The sequence below is a fragment of the Adiantum capillus-veneris genome, chromosome 2 (assembly GCF_014529385.1).
Source record: "Adiantum capillus-veneris isolate H3 chromosome 2, ASM1452938v2, whole genome shotgun sequence".
In the NCBI taxonomy this organism is placed as follows: domain Eukaryota; kingdom Viridiplantae; phylum Streptophyta; class Polypodiopsida; order Polypodiales; family Pteridaceae; genus Adiantum; species Adiantum capillus-veneris.
This window is the reverse complement of record NC_140932.1, coordinates 38,436,994-38,449,082: the sequence shown is the minus strand read 5'-3', so window position 1 is coordinate 38,449,082 and position 12,089 is coordinate 38,436,994. Positions and strand designations below refer to the sequence as shown.

Here is a 12,089-nt window from a genome sequence, read left to right as displayed (position 1 = left end):
GAGTGGTTCCAAACAGAAGCACCATGGCCTGGTGAGCAATTTTGGTTTCCTGAGCATTTTCATCCAATTTCTTTACAGCTCTTCGCGAGCTCCACACTCTCTCCTACGCCCTTCGTTGGCTGTTGGCATCCATTGTCTCCTTCCCATTCACACTATGTTTAAAAAAAACCCCTTTTTTGGATACTGGACATAGTCTTTTTGACTTAGTGGGTGGTCATGCCCCTAGGTGATTGGGTAGTCGGCCCCTTTAAGGCACCACATTTGGAATACATAGTCACCAACGCACCATATTTGGTATACATATCAGGCAAATCATGCTCTACCTTTGCTGTTGATGACTATCAAAGAGCGGCCATGGGTTGCCGCCATACTTGGCATATATATCGACCAAGGCATTGTTGTGTTAAACCTTTTGAAGCTCATCAAGATTTTAATGTGCTTTCATGAAGGCATCACATTTGGTGTTTACATCATCCAAGGCATAGCATTCGGCTCCAACAGCTCCTATGGTTAGTATAAATCAATTTGAACTTCCATTAGCCGGCCATGGAATACAATTTGACTGAAGCACCAACTATCAATGCACTACAAAAGAATCCCGACAAGTGGAAGCAACAAAAGGATGCAGCCAGAGCGCGAGTAGAGGCAGGGAGCTCGCACCACTTGGGGAGCGGTGGATGGGCATCATTTGAGGCCGATTTTGTAAGTGTTTTCACATTGCTCTTTATGTTCGATAGTTTAGGGTTTATGAGTTTTTTAATTCTAACATAATGAAATCTTTGTATGTTTTGACAGTGGTCGATGACAGGACGTGATCCCACACCGTACGAGCGCGAGTACGCAGGCAGGAAGGGCTTAAACGCCTTGATGGGCATTCTCAGCTCTCGCGACGGCATGGTTAGTATTAGGGTTTACTCTTTTTTATTTTTTGTATTGTTTTATAAATGTCGTTATATGTTTATACTTACTGAAAGCTGTCTTATTGTCTTTTTTTGCAGAATCCGACAGATACGCCGCTTGGACGCGATGAGACGTCTGACTAGACGACGTCAGTTTAGCCGTAGCTAGATAGCATTAGTTTAGGGTTTCTCATAGCTTATGTATCATGAGACGGATTTTATACGTCTTTTTGAACCATGTATATTATTACATTTGTCATCGCAGTTCCTTTTGCCAATCAATTCTTTATGCCTATGATGTTGTACAATTGTCATTATTACATTTGCCAATCAATTCATTTTGCCTATGATGTGTACAATTGTCAATTTTGCAAACAATGCGTCTTGTGGGTGACTATTTTGGGTCTATTATCTACCCTTGCACTTTTTTTAAAAAGTGAATCAAGTACAATATGGTTGATGGGTGGCAGGGCATTCAATGCCCTGCCACCAAAAAAAAAATCCCCTTGTAATGAAAGTACTCACACAATGTGTAGCAAACTCAAGTTCAGAGAGAAATTAGAGTATGCATAAGTATGTCCACAGCACTATTTGCAACAAACTATTAGCATATAGAGAAGAAAAATTAGTGTATATGTTTTGCAACGAAAAGATATTGAATCACATCGAAAGTGCTGGCTATGAGGAGAAAATGCCAACCTGGTTGTATGATTGTCAAAACGAAGATGAAGAAGAGTTCACTGTTGGTGTATCTCAGTGCACTATAGACAAAATATAAGAGAATTTGATAGTAGATGTGGAGGTTGAATTACAAGGAGAACCACAACACTAAGACTTAGAACTAGATAACAACTCAACAGATTCAATATAGCTTGAGAGTAGAATGAGTAAATGTCAAAAACCATTGTAAAAGACCTTGTATTCAAATATGTTTTGAGTAATTACAATGCTTCATATTCACGATAGTACATAGTTTGTCGATCTCAATTGTGTTGCCCTGAAGCAGTATCTTGCTCATCAAACAGATTTCTAATTGTGCTAGGGGTATCTTGGCGTGCTTGTTTGAATTTATATTCGTTTGCCATGCCAAACATAATATATATGCCTTGTGGAATAATCTGTGAACAAATTACGCATCGACTACTATTTTGCATTAAACAAATAAGAAAAACTAAATGATAATAATGATCATATGTCAATGTATAATATCCACTCCACCCATCAAAATTCTTGTAGCAAACTGGACATTAGGAAGAAGAGGATGCATCTGAAGTAGACAAGGGGACCAAATCTGGATTCATGACAAGGTGGTTGATGTGTGTCCCTTATACAAGTGTTGGATTCACTCACTGTGTCAGATTTTGAACATCCTGACTTAAGTGGTGAATGCTTTTCTCCATCCAGACTTGTGAGGGTTGGGGTGTCTGGGGTGTCTGGGTGACTTGTTATGTCAGATTTTGAACGTGCTCACTTAAGTGGTGAATGTTTTTATCTATCCAGACTTGTGAGGGTTGGGGTGGCTATAGAAAGCAGTGTTATTTTTGCATCTTTCTCTGCCAACTGTGTCGTGTAAATATCCTTCTCTCTTTTTAACTATAGGTCGGCGCCTTCCACTATCAATGCCAGATCATCAGAGGTGAAAGTGACACAACTCTTCCTTAAATCATGAGTGAAAATAGTTGTCTCCTTTGACGAGAAGTCTACTGGTCGCTGTTGCACAAAGTGAACATCTAACATTTTTGCAAAATATAGTGCACAATCTGCATTGTGCAGGGGATGGCCATAAACCTCCAAATAAATCTTCTCAGCGTTTTCTTTGATCCCATCATGGTTGCACTTCAAAACCTTCTACCTTCCTTTCTTGATCACTGCATCCTCACATGGCCATATTGTTTTGATCATGTCCTTTGTCACTTCTTTATTGATCTCTTGCCATTGCATGTGGTTTGGATTTGCCCATTTTGTGAGTCATCGAGTAGTATGTGTCGCTCGTTGTGCCGATGTGCTGTGTGCCAGAGACTTCATGCACTGAAATGCATTAACAGCCACTTGTCGTTGATCATCGGGTAGTGATTGGGTGCCAATATCTTCTTCTTCATCGGCCATTTTCTCTTAGAGCTATAGTCAATAGATAGACAAGTATTCAATATCATTGGTAAATATATATTCTCACGATTCAACACTCTCACAGATGCATAATATAGCAACTTCTCGTTCACAGGAGAAGTGTACGGAATCCACTAAATCAAACCACAACAAATGCAACTAATTGAACCACAATGCAAATTTGAAATAGTGACAGTTAAATGACAAATTTGAAATGACTAAAGATAATTAACTCAATTAAGTGAACCACTTCAAACCAGATAATACACTTCAATAAAAAATAGAATACCTTGGACAAGACATATGTATATCATAGAAGTGTTTAAATCGGATAAAATGATGGTGCAAGTTCAACAAGGGGATGTTGGACATGGTTAGGGTCTGTCTTTAAATGTTCTTTGAAAAATATCAACACGTCAAAAGCATTCCTTCTTTGTTTCCGCTCTTTTAACTTCATCCAACAATCTACTTTAATTCGAATAGCCCTCTATCTTCAATTGGGTGGTGAAAAACTTCTTCTGGAAAATAAAATTTTCTGGCTGCACTCCAAAAATTTTCCAACATGTCGAATAGGTAGCCCAATGCATAAATGTCTCTCGCTTTTGTGTATGCATCTGTGCACCGTGGATCATATAGGTCAGGAGCAATCCACGATCGCTTAGCCATCTCGGCATTCCCTGCTCTCTGTGCATCCAAAACTGCTTCATTCGATTGCGCGCTTGGATGCAGATAATTATTTGCTGTGCGCTTAGTCTCTGTTCTCAGCATCATATCCCAGTCAATGATGCCAACACGGGGTTTATTGGTGTGGGTAAAGTTCAACATTATGTTGAATGAGTGCAGGTCGTTGTTGACTATATCGACCGAGTGGACAACCGCAATGCCGTTAATTAAGGCATGACAAATGACTAGCATTTACTCAATCACTGCTTTGATTCGCATCGTGTCTATCTCACTTATAGGAAGATTTGCTACACGCGATGACCTCCAACTGTGCTGTAGCCTGTGCATGTGTCGTATGAACAATCCGTGTGCGAATGGTAAGCGACACATCATGTCGCCCATGGTACCCCCATTGTAGTATGGGAATATCGTGATCCAAGGAGCTTCTGTAGTAAACCCAATGCACGTTACAATGGAGGGGTGAAGCTTTTGCATTCCTTGCTCTGTCTGAAAGCTGTCAAATTTCATCTCACTGCCTCCTTGTAACATTTTTCCACATATGTAATGTGGTCTGGAAAAAATGAGATGCCTTTGATGGTGTACAATTTCCTCACACTGAAGGAGCTTGCTCCAATCCTCATACCTTCTACCAAGGCTTCATGAGGGATGCCGACAAGATGAGCGCACTTTGCATTCAAAGTAGTGCGCATGATTCTGCTCGTGTCGCTGGCATCAGATCGACCTCCCAAAGCTGCTTGCTCATCTTGGGCCATCTTCGATATCTTGGGTAAGGCTGTTTGGTCCTGCTCTTTCACACACTTCATCTTTACCTTCTGTTCTTCCCATAATTTATCCTAGAGCTCTAATTTTGACATGTCGCAGGCAGGTGGGATATCTTCCTTTAAGTCTCTGCAACATACTTTCATATTGCCCAGCAATGTCCTAACCTTGTGGTGGGGGTCAAATTCTTGTATCCCTACTAGAAGCAACAACTCGTATTGGCCTTCAAGTCGCAACTTGCACTCTGTGTTCTCCCATATAGCGCCAATGAGGTCTTTGATGTAGACATTGCTTTCACTAATCTGTTGTATGCGATCAACTGCACATGATAAGATTGCCAAAATATATTCTTTACGAATGGCACGCATAATACTTTTCTTTTGATCTGGTGTCATATTTGCTTTGGACAATAAAAAATAGCATATCAAATACAAATTCATGGTTGTGAATGACACTAACACTCTCACACTATTTCAGGTAAACCCTTAACCACCACTTGAGGATTTTAAGAAATGTGCAAGAAAATATTGATAAAAATTAAAAACAATCTTTACTTAAAATTGCAATATGTTACACGTGTAAAATGTAGATCAAACAAGTGGTTTATAAGAACTTAATTTATATCAAACAATACATGTTAACAGTCTAGCACATTTCAGCATATATTGATTTTTTAACTTATATTTTTCTCCGTGCGCACATACTAATTCAAACAAAGCACACACCGACTTAAAAACTTCAAAAACATTTAAAACATTATAAGTATACAAGTTGGACAAGCAAATTGTGTTCACACACTTTTTTACATAGAATTTATGTAAATGTAGCAATCAAAAAAGCGATGATAATTAATGCTCTTTAAAAGGATACAAAAGAATATTTAGCATGCAAATTGTGTGCATTTAGATTTTTTAGAGAGAATTTATGTAAATGAAGCATTAAAAATAGCGATAATGCTTGAGAGTCCTTTAAAAAGATAAAAAAAGAATATTTAACATGCAATTTGTGTGCAAATACTTTTTTACATATAATTTATATAAATGAAACATTTAAAATAGCGATAATTGATGAATAAATTATTCTTTTGAATATGATTAGCTAGTATATAATTTCAAATGGACAGTTAAAAATAACAAAATCAAACAATTCATACATTTTGTATATGAAATACTCTTCACAGTCGCGTTACCGACCAAGTATTTCATATACTTAATACTTAAAAAAATTAACTGCATATGCACATACAAATTATATGACGTTCCTGCGGCCGGGTTAACGACCTAAACGCCATATTTATGCAAAAACAGATGCTTCTAACAAACGATACTCTATTAGCCGCGTTACCGATCGAGTGCCACCTGAATCTAAGGAAAAACAATGGCTTGCATACGAACATCATATAGCCACGTTACCGACTGATTCCCATATGGTTCTTGGAAAAGGGGAAGGGATGTTGACTTACCATAAGGATATTAGATTCGTCGCGTTACCGACGTAGTACCCAGACAGTAAGCCAATAGTTACCACAAGGACACCATCTTCCCCGCGTCACCGAGGTGATGCCCCCGTGATAAGCACTGTTCCGTAGAACAGCTTACACACACACTCCTATTGTGTGATAAGGTATCTTATTACTACCGTGCAATACGACAAAAGGCACACTATCACACAACGCATACACACACACAACACATACCCGGATCGTGTGGTCAGGTACTCTGATGTTGCCGCGCACTTAGACGCAAAGCACGCTCCCACACGACCCCATATCTCCTCTTTCCTCTCGACGTACCTGCAAAGGTGGTCGACGAGCTCTCTCTCTCTCTCTCTCTCTCTCTCTCTCTCTCTCTCTCTCTCTCTGTGAAGATGAAAGCAAGAAATAACACCCAACGGGCCCGCCGATCCGGGCCGCATATATATAATTATGCGAGCTCGCCGGGCTTTTTAGTATTCCCGGCAAGCCCGCAAGGAAAATGAGAAATCCCGGCGCCGGAGACACTGAAAAGCCCGGCGGGAATAAAGTGGGTCTGCACGTCGCCCTTAACCGGATTCTGTGTGATTATGTTTAGTGTAATCATGTAAATGTGTCAATAAGACCTTGTGATCACACAAAATTTGTCATAATTACGTGAATATTAAATCCCTGTCTATGTATAAAATTGGCATGAACAACAAGGTGTTGTGTCTTGATTACACATAGGAAAGGTTAGTCAAGGACAAGAAAAATGCATGAAAAGCATAAAGAAAGTACAACAAGAAAAAACCTGCAAACTTCCCATATTTGGTTGAACATTTTTATGTTTTTACATGAGTTTTAGTTATATACAAGTGACACTTCAAAAACTAACTTACGAACACACAAGGCAATGCGACAGTTGGTGCTACATTAGGGACTTGCATTGCATGTATGTGCTCGCTACAGCAAGCTAAAAATCCACAAAAAGAGAGCCCACACAGCCTTTTGGAATCGGGTGTCATGTCCATATGTACAAATTTACATTTAAATGGAGTGTCCAAAATGTGCACCACCGTCTATTTTGTAATTGATCGAGAACCCAAAATCAACAAACCCAATAAATCCTCTCAATTGTATAGCTCAAGATTACAACCAATGCAGACTTCGAGAATTTTAACCGAGGTTTCCAACATGCTTTGTAATATAAATTATCCATGAAAAAACCCTAATTTTCTAAACAACACTCTTGATCAAGTAAAAGAGAAAAACAAATTTCCTTAGTTGGTCTCAACTCTTGTTGCTTGCTCTACTTCTCTTCTCAAATATCTGTGATCTCTAAGTTTTTCTTGGTTTTTTTTTTCCACAAGTCTCTACCTTGTATTTCTTATCCTTTTTCTTGTCCCCTTCTTTTCCGAGCACACACACTAATCTATAATCTCCCCCAAAAAGTCTTTTTCTTAACGTACTTTGCATATTTCTCCTTCTATTTTTGGCCAAAAGAAGAAAGTTTTATTTGTAGCCTGGTTTAAGCCTTGAGCTTACCAACCCCGTAATCAAGTATAGATTCCCCAATACTCACGGTGCTATCCTGACGCAACCCCCCCCTCCCCCCCCCTCTTTTCTTCTCTTAGAATGACCACACATAAGGCTTGGCCAATGACCACCTAGTGTCAACAAGAAACCAACAACCAGTGACTTGCAATGGACAACCCAAAAACGACACCATATGGTGCCATACAATTGGCAACCAACAACCCACATGTACCCATGCATGGAGACATCTAGCACATATGACCTACATAGGCACGAGGTCTTAGAGCTCATCAAGAGGAAGCTCCTCATGTGTGCTTATAAGTGCTCCACGAGGTCTTAGAGCTCATCAAGAAACTCCTCTTCATGTGTGCTTATAAGTGCTCCCCTTCTCAATGTACACCATGTGCCCTAAACCTCCCCTATCCCATGTGTGATAAATCATGTCTCTGGCATGGCCACAACTCTCTCTCTCTCTCTCTCTCTCTCTCTCTCTCTCTCTCTCTCTCTCTCTCTCTCTCTCTCTCTCTCTCTCTCTCTCTCTCTCTCTCTCTTTCTCTCTCTCTCCATCCAACACAATACACACGCATGCACACACACTTTGTTTTAAAACTCCAAAAAAACTTGTTTCTTGGACCAGTTTGGAGCCAACAAGGGATCAAGTCTTGACATTTTGGCAGCAAGTACGCAAACATAAACAAACCTTAATTCCATTGCATGGGCACCACATTTGGCATACATATGAACCAAATCACTGTCGTTTCAAAAATACTTTAAATCTATCATACAAGCATTACATCTGACAATTGTATCAAACGATTCACCGCCCATTTCCCACTGCACCCAAAAAGCATCACATTAGCCATACACATTCACCAAATTATCATCATAAGCATGATCAAAATCGAGCCAATGCCCATGTTTAGCATACGTTCCAACCTAAACAATGCCCACTTCAAGTGTTCAATAGAATCTCGAATAGATAAGCATTCAAACTTGAAATTCTTTTTGATGTTGTCACACTGTTGTCCGAAAAATGTTTGCTCAAGGGGAGATTGTGTAGGCACCAACCGAGCTTCTAAGTGTTTCCCGCAATGCTTTTTTGTACTCTTCCATAGTGTAATGCATTGTTGGACCCAGTTTCACTGGGACAATAGTCTCCATTTTGTCACTCCTTGCATTTGTTTCTTGATAACCATACCCGTAGGTTTGCACAATTTTCCCCCTAGCTCAATAGCATCGTGTATGCAAGCCTCCAATGTGCATGCTTCTTGCTATATAGACTTGCGTGTAATTTCTTGTTTAGTAGTACTTCCAAGAAGAATGGATGATAGCATTCGGAGATAGTTTCTATTTTGGCATGCACTTGGAATACATGTTAGGCTATGCTCCACTAGCTACATTGCTAACAACTCTTATCTAAATCATACATGTGTAATTCTTGATTAATTCCACATTCCGTTGCTTTGCGGCCTGATCGATATTGGACATATTATGTTGGGAAAATTTTACACTACTTGGGATATCAATGGAATTTCAAGCTACCCCTAAATAGAAATGGCAATGAATGAGCAAAAAAAAAATCAAGTGTTGGTAGGGTATGCAATCATTTTTGTCTTCTAAACTACTTGGTTCTTAACCACTACATATCTGCAGTTGTACTGTACTATTTCTTTGGATGGTCTCCTTCAAATCCCAATTGTAGTAGGTGGCTTCTTGGGTAAGGAGACTCCTTACCAAAGAAGCCACATGACATAGTTTTTAAAAATCCCTCAAGTGGCCAACCATGTGTGTGTTCAACCAAAAGAACAAGGAGGCTTGAAGCTTCTCAACATAGAGCACATTGCCAGTAGATTGGTAGCTAAATGGATATACATGCCAATTAGCTCTAAAGAGTACAACTTCCTCATTTAAGCACAAGATATCATAGCTTTTTACCAACTCAAGGCAAGGCTTGGAAGGGATTTAGTGTAAATACATTCTTCTATCCAGGGCCCTTATCTAGACCTACAAGATTTCCTTTAGGGTAGTGGCATTCTTGGGTGTAGATCAAAGCTCATGCAAATGAGTTTCCTCATCCTTCACTTGTGCACTCAATTTGTTGAAAGGATTTTAAACTTTCCAAGATTGGGGATTGCTAGCTTAGTTGATTAATATAGATGATTATGTTTCACCATAGTTTTTCGTATTGTTTATATTCCCATTAGGTTGAAGTTGTTTTGTTTTGAGAGTAGCGTGGTGACATAGTACTGAAAGTGCATGGTGTTTTGTGGTAATGCTCTACAGAATTGAATGTTTTGCTTTGTATAAGTTTAACAATTATTAAACTTTGAAACATATTGTCATTGAGGTGGCTGTAGTTTAGTGGTTAGAACTCCACGTTGTGGCCGTGGAGACCTGGGCTCGAATCCCAGCAGCCACACCCGGTTCCGTTTTGCAAAACGGAGTGGTTGGGCGATCATACCAGTTTACCTTTACGACAAAATTTACTCTAACGGGAGTTGGGAAGGAGAAGACGAAACGGTAGAACGTGGGAAGACTGCGAACTTGTCCGAAGTGGCAAAAGACGATTGCACGCTGAACGGGCCGGGGACAGAGTCTATGGCAGCATTTGCAATTTTGGACAGCTGTTAGAGAGAGAGACAGAAGCTAAACAGACTTCAACAGGAGCGTACACAAAAGGTGGGAGGCTAATAAAAACATCATTTTTGTAAAGGTCGGTTAAAGGCGCGCCTGAAGCAAAATGCAGCCACGCCAGCCAAGCCCGCCGCCACAGTCGCCGTGGCAACCACGCTGGAGGTGGCCAGCCCGGCCGCTCCCACGCTCTGCAGCACAGCACATATGCTTCCGGCCGGCATAGCTTGCCATCAACGCTGCTGCCGACGACCCTGCTGCAATCCCGCCCGCTCCAAACCCCACCACTGCCACCGCCGCTGGCACGACTATGGGCATCACGGCTATCCCCACCGCTGCTACGGCCGCTCCCACACCGATTGCTGCCATCTCTCTCTCTCTCTCTCTCTGTGTGTGTGTGTGTGTGTGTGTGTGAGTAGGTGTGTGTGACCGACTAGCAACGTAAAGCATTACGTTGCCTTTATAAAGCACAAGTGATAAAATCACGAGGCCTGCCATGAATAACAAGGTTGGCACTAACTTGCCAACGGTGGCACTGCCAGAGAGAGAGAGAGAGAGAGAGAGAGAGAGAGATGCTTACATTTAGTCATAGAAACAGAGGAAAATGGTCCCATTTGTTGCATTGGAGTGTAGACACATACACACATACATACACGTAGGGGAGACATAGATAGAGAGAGAGAGAGAGAGAGAGAGAGAGAGAGAGAGACATATTTTTTGAGAAAGGCTTGGAGTTGCAAGAGGCATTTACACAATTTTTGACCGATTCAGAGTGAGAACGACATTGTACAGAGCAATTATCCTCTAAGCATACATGAAGAGTCACAGGAGATTCCTCATCCTTCCAATCCTTTGCATGAGTCTCCAATCACACAAATTGCGAGGAGCAGACCTTGCCGATGAAGCAAGAGATGTCAAAGGCCCGAGAATTGTACTTGTGCAGAGGGTGAGGGTGCAGATCTCTAGGCTAATATCTTCCATCTGTACAGTATGCTTTGTATCATGGGTTCTTATGGATGGAGTTGAGATGCATGAATGAAATTCTTGACAGTCTATGTTGTTGACCTGAGATACAAGCTCATTGTCGTCAGATGCAAGCTCCATATCGGCCATTTCATTGGCGGTTGCGGATGCTTGCACGCACACCTCGATTGGAAGTGTGTTATCATGATCTACATGGTAAGCTTACATGAGCATTTGCGTCAAGATCACATTGACAGAAAAGAGCCTTCTATGCCAAATTTCATAATGCATAGATTCGTTCCTGCTGGCCAAGAAATTGCAGTTATGGAGCAAGAAAGCTCATAGCTTTAATTGCAAGCAAAAATCGGGCAGCTGCTATGTATCCATTGCCATCAAGGTCTCAAAGACCGTTCGTCACACCTCGAAAGGTTCCACAACTACATGCCTAATGCATGCAAAACAACAAGAAGATGCCATGTCCTTGAAATCTTGTGGATTCTTTTGCCTGGGACTGAAGAGTGCACTCTTCTAGGCCCATCGCTCTGTAGTAACTGCAACAAGGAAGACAAGTTGGGAGGAGGAAAGCTCCATATCGGCCATTTCTTTGGCGGTTGCGGATGCTTGTGCGCACACCTTGACTAGAAGTGTGTTATTATGCTCTGCATGGTAAGCTTACATGAGCATTTGCATCAAGATCACATTGACAAAGAAGAGCCTTCTATGCCAAATTTCATAATGCATAGATTCCTTCCTCCTGCCCAAGAAATTGCAGCTATAGAGCAAGAAATCTTCATAGCTTAATTTCAAGTAGACTTCAGGCAGCTACTATGTCTCCATCACCATCAAGGCCTCAAAGACTGTCCATCACATGTCGCATCAAAACAAGAGCTCTCTCATCCTCGAAAGGTTTCACAACTACATGCCTAATGCATGCAAAAGCAGCAAGAAGATTCCATGTCCTTGAAATCTTGTGGATTCTTTCACCTAGGACTCAAGAGTGCACTCTTCTAAGCCCATCACTCTGCAGCAACTGGGTGTCACATCTAGTTGGCCATGCC

The 12,089-nt window shown here is 40.9% G+C and overlaps 1 non-coding gene and 1 pseudogene across 1 annotated transcript; both read left to right on the top strand.

Moving 5' to 3' along the window:
- Positions 1–9,784: 9,784 nt before the first annotated feature.
- On the top strand, positions 9,785–9,856 carry TRNAH-GUG (transfer RNA histidin (anticodon GUG)). Its single transcript has one exon. It is a non-coding gene; the product is annotated as a tRNA-His (tRNA).
- Positions 9,857–10,564: 708 nt separating this feature from the next.
- The window catches only part of LOC147462647 (uncharacterized), a 2,508-nt pseudogene continuing 983 nt past the window's right edge, over positions 10,565–12,089 (top strand).